We start from the raw sequence: 18010 nt of genomic DNA on the forward strand, positions 1-18010 counted from the left end.
TGTTGAGAGTTGACACATAAGTCAGATTCCAAAGAGTTCCCATCATCTCCAACATGGGACTTTTGTACCACTTTCTTCTTCTCTGGCTCCACCCATTCCCCAGGAGTTTTGTCCTTTGGGGGCATTTGGTCATATGGGCCATATTGAAGCTTTCATGCATACCAGGCAAGGACTTTTTCAAAAGGACTTTAATAGGTTTTTTGGCATTGCTGCCTTGAACATGAGTTGACTTTTGTTCTTTCAGTTCTGTTGAAATGAATTGACTCCATCCCTTCACCTGGATCTGGGGGCACAGATGCTGGCCCATAGGTTTTGCTGACATCTGGAATAAAAATGAAATGATTATTTGAACCATAAAGGTGAAGTTTCTTTTTCTCTACCAGTAAATGTTTATATTTATTTTGGAAGATGATCGAGTTATCCTCATTGTGAAGTGGCTTATCGTGTGATGAAGATGACCTATTGAAAGATCAGAACATTTGGGAGCCTCCCACACTGGAAAATCTGGGGGACACCCTGCGCCTCACGTGGAAAGCGAGGGTCTCAGAATGACAGGAGGCCATGGAACTCAGCTGGTGTTTGTCAGGAGCTCCTCTGTCCCTCCACCGAGGGAGGGTCCTGTCAGGAGTGTTTGTCAATTTGCTAATAAGGCCCTTGTGATGTAAGTGCTGGCAATGGAGAAGGGTACCAGGGAGACATAGGATCGGATGGCACAGTGTTTGGGAAAGCTTTCTGGAGGGAGGCAGGGCTGGAGAAGGCTCTTGACTGAGCGAGGTTCAAAAAAGCAGAAAGCAGTTGGGGAGAGTGGCACAAAGCATAGTCGAAGGCTGTGGAGGCTCCCATCAGAGGTATATGGAGCATTTTTGTGAGGAGAGTGAGCACGGTCTGTATCGTTCTGGAAGACATTCCAGGATACCCTAGGGTAAGTTTAATGATTGCTTCAGATACTCTGCCACCTGGAAAAGGATTGAGTGTGTCACTTGGCCAGTTGTGTTCAGACCAGTCAGGGCTGCCTTGTGAGTGGACCAAGGGGGTATTCCAGCTGAGTGCCTCACACTCACCCCCTTCAGCCAAAGCAGCTTTGCCCATATCTGGTGAACTTCCACATAGAATTTCACTTGAAAAAAGAGATGAGCTGCAACTGAAAAGGTTGGAATTCACCAAGCCAGCCTACTCATCATAGCTTAAATATAGGGAAACTGAGGTTCAGAGGAAGGAAGCAACTCCTTCCTAGATTATATAGCGAACCCAACACAGCTTCTCAATTAACAGAGCTTCTATGCTGTCCAGCTAGTCAAAGACAGCTTCTCTTACAACTGATCCAAGAATCTCATACTACCACACCCCACCGGCATGTTAAAAAATGAAATGGTAAGCAATATTAAAGAAGAGAATCACTTTCTTTGAGTTTCTTTTGAGAAGAACTAGTCTTAGAAGTAGAAAGTTATTCTGACAAAATCACTTTCAGTTTTCAAAATATTTTCAAACACAAGGTTTTGACTTCATAAAAAATTTTTTTAATGTTTATTTTTGAGAGAGAGCAGAGTGCGAGTGGGGGAGGGGCAGAGAGAGGAAGACACAGAATCTGAAGCAGGCTCCGAGCTGTCAGCACAGAGCCTGATGCGGGGCTCAAGCCCACATACTGTGAGATCATGACCTGAGCCGAAGTCAGATGCTCAACCGCCTGAGCCACCCAGGTGCCCCAAGGTGTTGACTTTATAAAGAATACATTTTTTAGGGCCATAAAACATTGCAATGGAGTGTCATGGCTCATTTATAATTTTCTGTACGACATGGTTCAGGTAAATTAACAAGAATCAGGGTACAGATAGCGTAAATGGGGATGCTGAAAGAATAAACTTAGTTTCCTGATTGTCAATCAGAGTTAAATCCTCAAGTATGTCAGGTTCCAAAGCCACAATAATTTAAGAGAGAATAACTCCAGAAGTGATGTCGATGGAGTATTTTTCCAGTTTGGCTGGTAAGACTGGAAATAGTTTGTAATTACAGTCCTGTGCTCTTGGGAGCTACCCATTAAACACTTCATCATCCCAGATATTTAAAGGATAAAAAATATTGCTTGCCTCTGAATCTGGGGTCAACTATTCTACCAAGATATACACTAAAGGATCAAAGCCTGTCAATAGTGAACTGAAAACAGTAGAACACAAGCTGAAACGTAATCGTTTTTACTTCTGCTGAATTCTTTTTCTATTGCCAATGGTGTGTAATTATGACATTCAACATTAGCCTGTCACAATTCCGCAGTTATCTTGGTGACTTAACGTTATGTCTACTGCAGGCGGCACAGGCTCCAAACCCAGGTAGGCATGTAAACAGGCACACAACTGGTGTATGACAACTGGGAATGGCAGAGACTGGCCAACTGGGAACATCCATCCCCTTCTGTGGGGGAGGGGATGTCTACTGTTCCATCCAGCTGACTGTTTGTCACTTGGGGGGTGTAGGACCTGTGTTCCCAGCCCTTGTAATTTTTCAGAAGTTACCAGAAATTCGGATTTGTCGATATTGGCAACGATTCGGTTTTTCTTTTGTTTCTTTGTTTTTGTATCACTGGGCAGACCAGAATTAGTATTTGGCCCTGCAGCCAACCTTCTTTTCTTGCTAACTAGAACAATGACATTGCTGAGTTGCCCAAGATATTCTGAAGGCAATTCTCACCAATCCCTCTTTTTTTTTCTTTCCTCCTTCATCTCAAGTGTTGTTTGCCATTTGTTTTTTAGCTTGTTTGTTAGTATCACTTTCCCCCCCTCACAAAAGTCCAGAGAGTCCTTCCAACTTATTCTGCTCTATCTCGTGAAGCTGTGAGTTTAGGTAGTTAGTTCTGTGCTTTCTGTCCTAGGGATAAGTTATAAGCAACAGTTGCACGATTTCTGAATGCAATTTTTCATTTCACATGTTAAAGAATCAGGGAAGCTGATGTAGAAAAATACCTCTGCATTTGAGGGAGAGGAACCCAGGCTAGCAGCAGGATCAGCAAGGGGTAAAGTTGCTGGAGCTCCAGCTTTGGAGAGCCTGAGGGTGTTCTAGAACTGTGCTGTCCCACACTGTAACCCTTGGCTACATGGGACTGTTGAGCACCTGGAGTGTGGCTTGCACAAATTGAGATGTGTTGTAAGTGTAAAATGCACACTGTATTTGGAAGCAGTATGAACAAAAGAGAACATATTTCATTCTTTATATTGGTTACATGTTAACATGATAATATTCTAGATATATTAGGCAAATAGAATATTAAAATTAATTTTACTTCTTTATTTTTATTTTTTATTCTGGCTGCTAGAATCTTGTAAATGACATCGGTGACCCTCATTGTATTCTACTGGGTAGTGGTACCCTAGAACAGGGGTCTGCAAACCTTTTCTGCAAAGGCCCAGGTAGTAAATATTTTAGGTTCGTCAGGCCATAAGGTCTTTCTTGTAACCGCCCACTCTGCCATTCTAGTGCAGAAGCAACCACAGTGTGTACATGAATACATGTGGCTGTGTTGCAATAAATTATAATTTACCAAAATAGGCAGAGGCAGATGTATAGATTTGCTGACTCCTGCTTGATGAGAAGATAAAGACCAGTGGGAAGGAAGAGATGGGGTTGCTTCTGAGGGTCTAGTGGCATTCTGCTTGTTGGTTTTGATGTGGGAAACAAAGGCAGAGAAAAAAATTAAATTTCCTTACAACTTACAGCCCATTGATAAGTCCTTGAGACAGGCAGAGTGACATTCCTCTAGGAACTCAGCTACCTGGATGATGACATTTTGCTAAGGGCAAAAGGCAATCTTAGTTTCACATTATCCTGACCTCCAGGATCCTGTAAGTCTTCTTTAACGAAACTTCCTTTATCTCTACTCCTCCAAGATGTATGTTGGCATTCATACTCCAAGCTTATGGCCCCCGGATATACATCTGAAGTGTCTTGTGACTAAGTTTTTACTAAACAGTAATAAATGACCTTTTCGTAACAGCAGCCCTTCAAGGTCTTGGAAGCCTTGTTTCCAAAATGTCTTAGAGACTTATGCTGTCCCTAACTCCCTCCCAACCTGAAGGTATATTATCAGTCACTCTTCACAACCCCAGTACAGCTCTTTCTGCCCATAGCCCCTATGCCCGTGTTTTAATAAAATCACCTTTTTGCACCAGATTGTCCCAAGAATTCTTCCTTGGCCATCAGCTCTGAACCCCACTTCAAACCATATCAGTCTGGGTACTGGTTAAATGGGTATGCTAAGTTTTTGAAAGTTCATCAAGCTGTTTCTGTGTCATGTGTTTATTTTTCCATATGCACATATAATGCTTCAATAAAAAGCTGACTTTAAAAAAGCCAGAGATGTGTATCTGCTCTTGTCAATCAGTGACAGTCCTGTTCCCACTTTAAGAGCGATGCTATTTTTCCTGTTTTCCACTGGTAGTCAACCATTAAGTTGTCCCACACAATTGGCTTTTCCCCCAAGCATCTGTAACTCCTGTCTTACTGTAACATTCCTTCTGTACCATGGTCGCTACCTTTGGGAGAATTGTATAGGGACAATAGTCAAGCCCCTGGCCATTTGGGGAGGCATAAGGGAACAGAATTCACTGGATTGCAAAAGCTTAAGCTTTTAGAGCTGCATATGCTTAAGCCACCAGATTTCACCAATTAAAAAAAAACAACAACAAAAAACCAAAAACTTCTGTTTCCCTATGAGCTCATCCTGTCTGCAGAATGAATAAATGGGTTTAATATTTTGTCATTTAAATATAGGCAGTCAGCAAAGTATGACTTTTCCTTCTGGACCTCGATGCTGACCAATGATCAAGGCTCTTGTGCATGCCTGCTCAGATCTAAGGAGAGAGCCTAAAAGATGGGGGCTGAGGCCTGGGCACAGGAGCTCCATACAGGTTCAGTAGCTGAGACAATGTCTTTCTACCCCTAGCGCTTTGCTCCTTGCTTCATCGAAGTCACAGAGAGAGAGCTTCCAGAAGTGGAAACATTTTTAAATAAATCTTTTAACTTTTCGCCTGTGGATACAGCTGCGTTGACACAAAGCCACGTTTGAGGCATGATGTCTCGGAAGCCTGGCACCACGGAGTGTTTTTCTACTGGGACCCATAATGGCTGGCTTTTAAGAGTGGTCCTGTGTTCAGTTTTATCAATGTGGTGCTTGAACTGGGCCTTCAGCTGACCTCCAAAAGGAAATAGTTTTAAAAGGAAGAATTTTAAGTCTGCCAAGAGTCAGATAATGGCACAGCACAGAAAAAAGCAAGGGTTTGTGTTTTATATTAAAATACAAGTCTCTTAATGGCTCAAAAACAGCAGCCTCTAGAAAATGTGCAGCTTAATATACGAAGCTAGAAAATACAGTTTTAAAGATCGAAAATTTCCCTCTTTTTTCCTTGTGATTTATTGGAAAGAAGCAAGTTCTTTCCTCCTGAACCTTCTCCTACCTTTATTTTTGGTTTTATACAAGCTGACTGTTCTCTTTAAAGTAAATTTCAGAGTACTCTGAAAAAGTCCATGCTGGGTTCATAGCCTCGTGCCTGATGAGTTTTCAGCCCAAGCTCTACAAAAATGTGCTTTGAGGACAAAGGCCATTAATATTTGGTTAATTCTGTATGATCAACTTCTTTCCCACCTGCACATCCCTCTTTTTCACCCAAAGAGTGATACAGTGAGGACCCTGGGAGACGAGGGGGTGGGTTTGCTCACTGTCTCAGTACATCAGGCGTGCCTTGGTGGAAGTTGTCGTCTCTCAGAGTGATCATTTATGAAGAGAAATAGTGTGTGTCCCCCTCACTATTGGTGTGGACTCTGGCTGGATGCTAGACAGGGGACATAAGCCGACATTATAAATCACTTCCGGGGAGATGTGATCTAGAGTTCTCAGAAACCAGTTGGCCTTGTTGGTCACCTTACTTTCTGTTTGTGGCAGTCCCATAAATAAGTGGAGCTGCAAAGAACAGCTTAGGCTACAAAAGGAGGTCTGGGAACCCTGAAATCAGTGGAATTGTCACCTACGTTTTATCATCCAACATGTGCCTCATGTGCTATATGTCCAGTTACAAGCAGTTCTTTTTTTTTTTTTTTTTTTTTTTTGATGTTTTTATTTACTTTTGAGACAGAGAAAAAGCAGGAGCTGAGGAGGGGCAAAGAGAGAGGGAGACAAGAACCAAAGCATACTCTGGGCTGTCAGCAGAGAGCCTCCATGTGGGGCTTGAGCTCATGAGCTGTGAGATCATGACCTGAGCCGAAGTGGGACGCTCAGCCACGTGAGCTACCCAGGTGACTTGCCTTTTTTTTTTAACTTTACTTATTTTGAAAGAGAGAGATGGAGAGCGAGAGGGAGAATGTGGGGGAGGGGCAGAGAAAAGGAGACACAGAATCCCAAGCAGGCTCCGAGCCAAGCCATCAGCATAAAGCGTGATGTGGGGCTCGAACTCACAAACTATGAGATCATGACCTGAGCTGAGATCATGACCGGAGCCGAGATCAAGAGTCAGATGCTCAACTGACTGTGCCACCCAGGTGCCCCTAATTGGCAATGCTTGTCCCACTAGATGGTATGTAAAATAATGGTGCTCTTACTATCATTGGTGACTTAGATGCTGTAAAATTTAGTATTTTTTCACTAGAGCATTCTATCGATTGGTCATCAAAAATGGAACTAGAATTATGAATGGAGTAACTCTAGATTTGCAGGGTGGCTAATAATGAAGAAACAGGAAGAGAAACCACTCTTTGGCTTTTTAAAGCCTTTATGTACAGTGGGGTATTTTAGCCTCTATCCACCCTCATTTAAAAAAAATGTTAACATATAATTTTCATACAGCAAACATAAAATCTTAGATGTACAGCTCCATAGACTTTATGCAGACAGAGCTCTGTAGCAGACCACCACTGTAACTAACACTCAGATCAAGGTAGAAAGCATCTGTATCACCCCAGGTAGTTTCTTTGTCAATAACACTCCCAAATGAGAATAGCCATTATTCTGACATCATCAATTCACTTCGGCTGATCTATGTCATAAAATACATACACTTTTGTGACTGGCTCCTTTTGCTCAACGTGTTTTTGCAATTCACTCATGTTATGGTATATATCAATATCAATATTGTTCCTTTTAATTCCTGGGTACTTACCCATTCTATGAATGTGCACAATTTTTTAATCCATTTTCCTGTTAATGGATATTTAAGTTGTTTCTAGTTTGAGCTATTGTGGAACTAAATTGTCATGAATATTCTTGTACTTATGTCTTTTTGTAGACACATGCACTCATTTATCGTGAAGTAGCATTCCTTGTGACAGGGTAGGCATAGATATTAGTAAATATTCCAGTTTGCAGAAGTAGCTGGACCCAATTTTACTCCCACTGGCAGTGTGTGAGAGTTCCAGTTGCCCCACATCCTTGCCAACACCTGACGTGGACAGTCTTTGAAATTTTATCTGTTCAACTGGTTATGTAGATATATCTCATTATGGTTTCAGTTGACATTTTCCTGATGAACAGCAATATTGAACACCTTTTCATATGCTTTAGACGTGTATATTCTCTTCAGTGAAGAGCTCATTCATGTCTTTTGCTCCTTTTAAACATTTCTTTTGTCTTTTTCGTATTGTTTTTCAGGCTTAAAAAATACATATTCTGACCATAGGTTCTTTGTTGGGTGTATGTATTTAGAATATCTTATCCCATTCTATGACTTGTCCATTCACTTTTTAATGATGTGTTTTCTTGAATAGTTTTTAATGTTAATGAAGTCTGATTTGTCTTTTTTGCATGGTATATCCTTTTAAACTGTTCTTGTTGTCATTGTTGAGATGGTTCTTGCTTTTTATGTCCTATTTAAAGAAATCTTTGCCTATCCCTTAGTCCCCTGGTCTGATAACCTGTTTCTCAGGCCAGTTCAGCTGCATGCCAGAGTCAATGTATTTTCTTGAATAGGGAGAATAGAAATCAGTCCAGGCTAAATCTGGGTGAAGCCCAAAATGTGCCAGAGGTTAAGTTAGGAAGGTGAAATCAGCAGATGTGCAGAATAGATTGAAGCAGAAAGAGGCCCGACACAGTTAGGTTTTTGGTCCAAGGAAAGAGGAATTCTAGAGACTTTGTGGTTGGGTTGAGCAGATAATTAATTATATTGCTTTCCAGCCCACATTGTATCTCTAAGAGTATTTTGAGAATCTTGTCAGACTCCTTCCTAAAATTAAACTCTTTGATGTTCACAGCTTCTAATTTATTGTCCAGAAACATTGAAAAGTTGACAAATTTCTGTTTTAGGGACATGTTAATGTCCGGTGGCCATCATTTTTCTTCTAAGTGCTCAAAACCCATTATCTTAATAATCCTTTTTTGGCCATATTCAGGGAGTAAAACCTCCACTTAGAATAACATTTATCCATCCAAAATCCTCTCACTCTCCCCCCATTTTTTATAAGTTTTCCTAAAAAAAGATCAATGTCGATAATTCCGTGATCTCATCTGTTTTCCTACAGTCCTGGGTAAATGTTTGGGTTTGCTTGTCATAATGAGACCCTGGCAGGTCCTGGACAGCACTGCCCAGGCAGAGGGGACTGGTGCCAAGTGGGAGTTAGCAGGAAGCATAGGACATGCAGAAGGAGGGTGGGCAGCTGTAAACTCTGTGAGAGACAGAAACCTATGTCCCAAACAAAGTAGGATTGGGATCATGTAGCAGCAGCTGAGCTGAGACCCAATGGCTCAGGAGATGAGCTCTGGAGGCCATGGGTCTGTGTGGTTTTCCTGGGAAGGGAGAATAGCTGTATACTGCGAATGTACCTCCCTGCCAGGCTATTCCAAGTGTTTTATCCTTGAAATGTTGGGACAACAGAAATGGAGCTGAATTTCCTAAATGACCGTAATTGGCAGGAACAAGATGGGAGTAGCCACTCAACATCCAAGAAGGTGAGCTGGATGAGGCTGCAGAGATGCCCTCGGCCGTGCACTCTGAAGAACAGAGTAGGTACGCACGGTATAGTAGAAAAAGAGGACTCTTGGGACTCAAACATACCTGGTTCTAATACTGGCTCTATGACCTATTAACTGTAGGACACTAGGCAAGATGATACCTGCATCCTGAGATCAATAAGAGGATCAAATAAGGTTGTATAAAAAAGTATAAAATGCGAATTTTCCCATTTTCCTCCTATTTCTTCCCTATGCTCCACCCAGGGGATAGCTTTCAGTCCTTGTCTTTCTTGCCCACTTTGCAGCACTGGCCCAATTGAACAGTCACAATATTTTGAAACAAAACCTTCCTTTGGCTCCCAGTTAGACCCCCCCTATTCCATGACAACAGTTACCATGTTGTATAAATCTGCTAGGCCTGCAATAACATGACACCACAGACTGGGTGGTTTAAACAACGTAAATTTATCTTCTCACAGTTCTGGAAGCTGAAAGTCCAAGTTCAGGATTCTGGCAAGATTGGATTCTTCTGAAGCCTCTCTCCTGGGTTTGCAGATGGCCATCCTCTTGCTCCCTCTTCACTTAGTCTTTCCTCTGTGTGCGTGCATCCCTGCTGTCTCTCCCTGTATGCTCTAATCTCTTCTTCCTATAAGGACCTTCTTTTTTTTTTTAATTTTTTTAACGTTTATTCATTTTTGAGAGACAGAGAGAGACAGAGTATGAGCAGGGAAGGGAAAAAGAGAGAGGGAGACACAGAATCTAAAGCAGGCTCCAGGCTCTGAGCTGTCAGCACAGAGCCCGACTCGGGGCTTGAACTCACAAACTGTGAGATCATGACCTGAGCCGAAGTCGGACGCTCAACCGACTGAGCCACCCAGGCCCCCCAAGGGACCTTCTTATCAGACCAGATGGATTAGGGCCCGACCTAACAGCCTTAGTTTAAGCCTCTTTAAAGGCACTATCTCTTAAATACAGTCACATTCTGAGGTTTGGGGGTTAGGGCTTTAATATATGAATTCTGAGGGACAAAATTCAGTCCATAACACATGGGTGTGCTGACAACTCCCACACTTGTTTCTCTAGCATGTTCCTACCCATCCTTAAAAGCCAGATCCATTGATGTACCTGCCTATACTATACTTCTACTATACTATACTACCCTGATCTTTCCTCCTGAATGTCCTGGCAACTCAAACTCAACAATTCCAAAATCCAATTCATTATGTTTTCCCTAAATCCTTCCATTTCTTGCTAACTTGTGGATTCATATAGGAGGAGCTGTATCTCATATGAGTCTTACCAATTTGCTGAATCTGTTTGAATAGGAAAAACCAAGAAGAGCAGCCTGGATGTCCCAGGAGAGGGTAGTACAAAATATAGCATGGTTTAGGCATGTAGCCTTTGGAGTCCTCTGTTATCTCTACCACTTACTCCTTGTTGACTTGGAGAACATTATTTTACATTTTTGTACCCCATTTCAGGCTGATTCGAATGGCAACCTCACCTGGATGCTGTGATAATTATATGAATCTGTATATGTGGTGCCCAGTTTGGTACCTTGGGCCTTATCTGTTCAGTTCTTACCAGCCTTACTTCTGGCTCCCAGCACTTGCATCTCTGACAAAAGAGAGCAGGAGCAGCCCTCAATCAATGACTGATGAGTGTTGGTGTATAAATACCCCAGCTCCCTCACCTTTCAGATGGGATTACTCTAAGGTTTGTGTTTGATGCTGTTTGCAAGAGTTTCCCTATGAAATTAAACTCCAGTGAAATTGGCTTGAAATCTATCCTGTCCTTCTGTGTGTCACTCCCCATTCACCTACCAGCATTTCCTGGCATCATCTCTCCTAGAAATTACCTGCTCTGGAATCCCTGACTCAGGATTTGTTTCTGGGGGAACCCAAGCTGTGACAGTGTGCTATGGTATGGATGTGTCCCCTCAAAAATCGTATGTTGAAATCCTGTTGCTTAAGGTGATGGTATTAGGAGATGGGGCCTTCAGGAATTGCTTAGGTCATGAGAGTGGAGCCCTCACAATTGGGATTAGTGCTCTTATAAAAGAAACCCCACAGAGCTCCTTAACCTTGTTGTCTATGTGAGGATACAACAGAAAGTCTGAAACCAGGAGATGTCCCTTTCCCAACCTAGCTGGCAGCCTGATCTAGCACTTCCAGCCTCCAGAACTGTGAGCAGCAAATTTTTGTTGCTTGATTTAGTGCCTAGCATCTAGCAAATGCTCAGAACTGTCATTTCTGCCATTAGTTAAGTTTTTTTTTAACCGGTAGAAAGCAAAGATGCCCCTGGGTGGGAATGCAGTCTTCTTCACGCTGCAAAGAGAGGCCCTGTGTGGCCATCATAAGCCCGCGAGAGCCCAGTTAATGATGGTCAGTTTATAACACGCATTCTCATTGGGGGCTCTCATGGCCCCAAGGAAGCAAAAATTGCTTTGGGGTTGGGTGCTGGGGAATGACAACAAATCTTAATCTTCCTGTTCAAATTACAGATGTCTGTGACCTATACATAAATATACTGTATATTTATAATATTAAAATTGAATGGAGGGGGTCATTAAGAAAAAAATGTGGAAAAAACCTCCTGGGAGAGGAGCAAGAACCTCGCTGGTTTATAATAGGCAAAAAAGTTACTATTGACATTACCCTGGCTTTGGACCATCCTGGGTGGCACTGTTTAGTGTGCTGGGTTCATGTCCTCTTTTCTGGAATGGGGATTTAGCAGTTGAACTTGAATAAAGTTGTTTAGTTCAGTTTGCCCAGGGAGGCACCAGGCTTTTTGGCAAAACATTCATCTGTTTGTGGTTAAGATTTTCCTGGTTCTTATTACAACCAGACTTGGTTACATTTTGAGAACCATGAGGCTTGGCTCTCAGAAACAAGACGACCGGTTCATCCAACATGGTGTGCTTTGAATCTTTCCTTCTGACTTCTCCAAAGCTTCTCCTCTTGGCTGACAGCACTGAATTTGGCAAGAAGAAAAAAAGGACCAAATTCCTTCGTTCCCACCCACGTTTCTTTTGCCAAAGTATTATTATTAAAGGGTTTTAAAAATATAGCTCTCCTGCAGGCGTATAATGAGCCTGGCTTAAAGATTTATTTTCATTCATTAGGAAGGCATCAGAAGGATGGTCAGGCTAGTTCAAAGTAGGCTACAGGAGACGAATATGGATTTATGATCAGTTCAAAGCAAGACTGCTGAAATATGCTCACCTAATTTAGGTACAAAACTAGTCGCCACTGTACAGGGCAATCAAGCCATAATCTTTGGAGTTATTCTCTGCTGGGAAAATGTAATTTCTGAATTATATTTGCATGATTCTATCTGAGTATTTGGGGAGTTTTTTAAAAATTATCATCTAGATTCACCTTGACGTTTACTATACCACTCTGTGTGGTCTATGAAATCTTAACAAGCTTTAATTCTACTTTCCTTTCAAGTATCTGAAAGGCTACCTGAAGAACTTGAATTAACTTGTCCCTTTTACATCAAAGGCACCTGGGAGCTAGGTACATTCAACAGTTTGCTGTGTTTACAACACCTTTATATGCCTAGACATCTGCTTATTTCCATGGTGTAAATGCTCCAGCTGTCATGAATTTCCATCTACCGATGCAATGTCATTGAAGGTGGAGTTGAGAAGAAGCATATAGTCATTATTGTGAGCCAGTATTCTCTAGTTCCAGAACATCATTGAGTGTGTGCTGCTACCTTTTATGGATTGTGGTCATGATGTTCAAATTACGTGCTAAGAATGTAGAATTGTGGTCACTAAGTATCTCTGAAGGGCTTGAAAGATCAGCTGAAACTATAGTCCCTGGAGCCCTGATATTCCTTGAGGGTTCTTCACAGGTTACACAAACTTTAATTCAATTTTCTTTTCCAGGGCCATTTGGGTGGCTCAGTTGAGCGTTCAGCTCTTGGTTTCAGCTGAGGTCATGATCCCAGAGTCGTGGGATGGAACCCCAGGCTCTGCACTGAGCTGCACTCCGCTGAGCATGGAGCCTGCTTAAGATTCTCTCTTTTTTCCCTCTACCCTTCCCTTCTGCTCACACATGCTTTCTCTCCCTCTCTAAAAAATAAATAAATACATTTCTTTTTCAAAGTTACATTTTAAAAAATACAATGAAAGAATACATATGTAGCAAACATATAGAGAGGTATGTGGGACTGATGAACACTGAGTGTAGAATTTTTGTGACTCCTGAGATAGAAAAGAGGCTATGGTGGGTGAGGAATTTAAAGGGGTTGTGAGTACAGAGGTGTGCCATACTATCTTTAAACTTTGTTGTAGATCTTAAATACTGCATAACAGATTAACAAGACATAAACCCACAAATACATTTTATATCAAATTTCAAACCTCTAAAATACGCTAATGTCAAATTTGCTGCCAGACTAAACTTATTTTGTACAAGTGATGGAATAAAGTTTTCTCTTGTCTTCTCTGTGTAATTACACATTTCCCAATGTTTCTTGGGGGAGTTTTAATGTGCAAAAGCATTAAACTGTTGCTGAGAATCTTGTTTTATTTTATTTTGTATAACGAGACAATGGAATCTGTTTTTAAAATTTGAAGCAATTTCATACTTAATAAATGTTGCAGGGGCACCTGGGTGGCTCAGTCGGTTAAGCATCCGACTCTTGGTTTCAGCTCCGGTCATGATTCAGATCAGGTCACGGTTTTGTGGGTTTGAGCCCCACATCAGGCTCCATGCAGAGCCTGTTGGCATTCTCTGTCTCCCTCTCTCTCTGCCCCTCCCCGCTCACATTGTCTCTGTGTCTCTCAAAATAAATAAACTTAAAAAAAATGTTGCAAATAGTTCAAAGAATCAAGTATGCCTTTCATTTATACAGATTAGTAAATTGTTAACATATTATCACATTTACTTTATCATTCTCTCTCTCTCCCCTACACACACACACACACACACACACACACGCACACACACGCACACACACACACCTTTTTCTAAATGGTTTGAGAAGAAGTTGCATGGATCATGTCTCTTAGTGCTTCAGTGTTTTTTGTTTGTTTTTCAGTAGGCTTCATGCCCAGCATGGAGCCCAGTGTGGGGCTTGAACTCATGACCGTGAGATCAAGACCTGACCTGAGATCAAGAATTGGACACTTAACCAACTGAGCCACGCAGATACCTCAATACTTCAGTGTTTACTTCTTAAAACAAGGACATATTCTTATGTCACTACAGTACAGTTGTCAAATTCAGGACATTTAATAATACTTTAATCTACAGTCCATATTCCAGTTTCCCCAAGAATGCCATTCCCCAAGAATGCCATTTGTAGCAAGTTTACTTTTTATTTTTTGGACTCAGCATCCAGTCCAGGATCGTGAGTTGCATTTAGCTGTCATTTCTTTTTTGAGTCTTTCAATCTGAAATGGATCCTCTGCCTTTCTTTGTCTTTCAAGACCTTGACATTTTTGAAGAGTTCAGGCCTATTGTTTTTGTAGAGTGACCCTCAGTCTGGCATGTCTGATGTTCCTCACAGATGGATTCAGGTTATGTGCTTTTGGTGGGAATGCTACAGAAGTAATGTGTCCTCCCCAGTGCCTGATATCAGGAGGCACACGTGGCAGGTAACTCTGCTGGCTGGTTATGGCGGTGTCATCCGGGTTTCTCTGCAGTGGGAGATTTTTTAGAGCCATGATTTGACTAAAAATGAGGGATGAATCCAGGGGGGCTTATTGAGACCCTCCTGGGCCATAGCTCCAGAGTTTGCTCTGAAAATGTCAGGCAGCTGGGTGAGCCAGCCTGCTTTCTAAGCTGCAAAACATTTTTGTGGCCCCAGGAAAGGGCAGCATCAGCAGCCTGAAGTGTCTGCATGTCTGGCATGAGGCATCCTTGTGCTCAAAGAGCTGAACTAAGTTCTGCGATAGGAACCTACACCAAGCTGGGCCTCCAGGATGGTTGCTGAGTGTGGTTGTTCCCCTGTTTGGTGATGTAATATTTGTGCAGTGTGGGTTTTCTGAGTTTTCCCCACTTACCCGTGCAAGATAAAGACAGTCTTTTCTCTGAGCCAGGGCTGCTGAAGTGCCAGGCCACAAACCATGCATTGCCTGACCCAGGCTGGAACAGTGGCCTCTCACAGAAAAACAGGAAATTAGAACATATGCACTTTCCACGTACTGGCTAAATTATGAGTTTCTCAGTGGTTCCATGTGGCTTGAATAACAGGGTAATTTTCTTTCACAGAGTAAAATATTCTAATTAAGATGTATTTTATTGAATAACATTTTATTTTAGTGACTTCTTTTTCGTGTCTAGTGCCATTTTAAGTTCTATCACAGATAGATTTTCCATAGATTTTCAGTAGGCCAAGGAAGCATGGTGTTAGCAGGGCAGATGTTATGTGCTTGTCCGTGTTTTATAGATATACTGGGCACACTCTAAATGTTAGGGAACATGCAGGGCCCTCTGGTGGCAAATAGAAACATGGAATTAGAATGTCATGGGAGCCTGTTCCCTGTGGCACCCAGAGAAGGAAAGGCTTAATGGTGGGGGCCAGAGAAGGTGGCACAAGAGGAGGTGATCTTTGGGCTGAGTCTTGAGTGGTAGAGAGTGTTTTAAACAGAGAGACTGTTACAGACATACAAAGGTGTGGCAGATGAGAGTGGGCTTGTGGGAGGGGCCAGAAATGGGAATAAAGGTTTGAGTCAGGTTGGGGAAGACTGTGTAGTATATGTTACATCAAAGAGCTTGGACTTCACATCCTAAATGTCAGGGTTGGTGTCTCATCCCGATTAGATTTTGTGCGTCAGAGCAAGAAGGGCTTCTCAAACTTGAGGGAAGCATTTCTGGGAAAGAAGACCCTCATTCACTCTTCCGAGGGAGCTTGACCTATCTCTGGATGTGTGGGTGTGGGGCTGTGAAGACAGGAGCTGATGCTGTCTTTCCACCACGGGGCACACTGAGCATGGACAGCACTGACCCCAGGAAGCTAGAACCTGGAAGCAGAAGAAAGCCAGGGAAACAGGGCCTTGTCAAAATCATGGGGCCATGGGACTGGCCTGTGCCTCCTGAAGCAGGACTTCAGTACCTCCCTTAATCACTTGTACTGCCTAGTGATTTTTAAGTTTTTATTTTGAAATGGGCCAAACTTCCTAAAAGTTGCAAGGAGAGTTCAGAGGACTCGTGTTTACCATTCATGCAGATTCACCAATTTGTACCTTTTTGCCCCTTTGGCTGTATCAGTACCTGAGATCAGGTTGTATACATCACACACCTTTACCACTTACTACTTCTGTATGCTGTTTTTAAGAACAGGGTGTTCTCTTCGTCCCCACAGTCCTATCAGCCAAGACTGAGGCTTAGTCATTGATCGAAATTACAGATACTAATTTTTTACTTATTTGAGAGAGAGAGAGAAAGATAAAGAGAAAGTGTGAGTGGGGAGAGGCAGAGAGAGAGGGAGAGAGAGAGAATCCCAAGCAGGCTCTACACTTAGCATGGAGCCCAACACAGGACTCAAATCCACAAACCATGAGATCATGACCAGAGCCGAAGTTGGACACTTAGCTGACTGAGCCACCCAGGCTAAGATACTAATTTTTAAATGTTCCCAATAATGGCCTCTATATATAGTTTGTTTCTTTCTCCAATCAAAGATCATGTGTTTTTTTAGAGGTTCAGGTCTTTTTAACCTGGAACAACTTTTCAGCCTTTCTCTGTCTTGCATGACATTGATATTTGTGCAGAATCTGGGTTTTTTATGTAGTGTCCCTCAGTTGGTGGGGTGTGTGTGATGTTTCCTTATGACTGGATTCAGGTTCCACACCTTCTGTTGGAATACGCTATAACTGACATTGTATCCCTGGGGCATCGGGTCAGGACGAATGTAGCATCTGTCTACCCGCACTGGGGATCTGAACTTTGATCAGCCGGTCAAAGTCTTATGTAGTTTCTCCACTGTACAGTTACTATCATTTCTTACGCAGTTAATGAGCAATCTGTAAGGAGACATTACTGTTTATTTTTAAATCAATTTGAATTGGATTTTCTGTTACTTATAACATGAAAGCTCCTCACTGATTCAAGAGCCCATTTATATTGCTGGGTTAATTGCTGGTGACCACGGGGAAAAAAGCAAGGGATTAGGATGAGAAAAATAGGAGTTTCTTAAAAGCTTTAATTGTGGTCAGGTGGTAGCAGAGCCAGACCAAGGTACATGGGGATCTCGAGAGGATAAATCATTTGGTGACACTTCTTAGTCTTTGAATGTATTTTGGAAAAAAAAAAGAAAGAAAGATTTTTGTATCGATAAAAATCACACCCTCTGTAACAAGTCTTTTAATTGTTGGAAATTTGCAACAATTTAAAAATAAGCCTTTCATTTTTTTATTACTCTTTTTAAAGTTCTATTTATTTATTTTGAGAGAGAGAGAGAGAGAGAGAGAGAGAGAGAGAGAGAGAGGAGAGGGTGAGAAGAGAATGAGAATGAATGAGCAGGAGAAGGGCAGAGAGAGAGAGAGAATCCCAAGCAGGCTCCATGCTATCAGCACGGAGCCCAATGCAGGCTCAATCTCATGAACTGTGAGCTCATGACCTGAGCTGAAAAGTTGGTCACTTAACCAACTGAGCCACCCAGGCGCCCCTTTTTTTCATTACTCTTAACTGGATAATGTTAGTTATGTTCACAAAGGATAGTGGTTGTTTACAGGGACACACAACATTTATTCAAAATATGTTTATGCATTTTTTCCTGGATTTTATATTGACAAAAATGTTCCCATTAATTATAAATTCAGTACTAGTTGAGCAGGATTCTTTAGACAAGCAGTGAACCAGGCTCACAAACAGAAATTCCATACCATTTACTGGGAGATGATCTCAGGGAATGCCAGTAGAAAAGTAGGGACAGGAGAGAGGGGAGGGAAAGCAGCCCTTAAAGTGTGTTATTTAGCAAATGTGTGCATGTTTTTTGTCTGCGTGGTGTGTGTGTGTGTGTGTGTGTGTGTGTGTGTGTGTGTGTGTGTTCATGTTTGCATCAGTCCATGATTGTCCATGATTATCCTGCTGTCCACACTAGGTGTGTGTACCCAGACCCTGAGATAAG

At 42.1% G+C, this 18010-nt stretch overlaps 1 protein-coding gene across 2 annotated transcripts in view; it reads left to right on the forward strand.

Annotated features, from left to right (window-relative positions):
* RIN2 (Ras and Rab interactor 2) overlaps nucleotides 1–18010 on the forward strand; it is a 222022-nt gene that overhangs the window by 80543 nt on the left and 123469 nt on the right. The window contains exon 1 of one of the 2 annotated variants that reach the window (XM_042980974.1): nucleotides 738–922. The exons of the other annotated variant lie outside the window; for it this stretch is intronic. The gene's annotated coding sequence lies outside the window, so the exon portion shown is untranslated. Of the gene's footprint in view, nucleotides 1–737; nucleotides 923–18010 lie in introns of those variants that run through there. 2 annotated transcript variants of the gene reach the window in all.

Source organism: Panthera tigris, chromosome A3, assembly GCF_018350195.1.
Source record: "Panthera tigris isolate Pti1 chromosome A3, P.tigris_Pti1_mat1.1, whole genome shotgun sequence".
NCBI classification, from domain to species: Eukaryota; Metazoa; Chordata; class Mammalia; order Carnivora; family Felidae; genus Panthera; species Panthera tigris.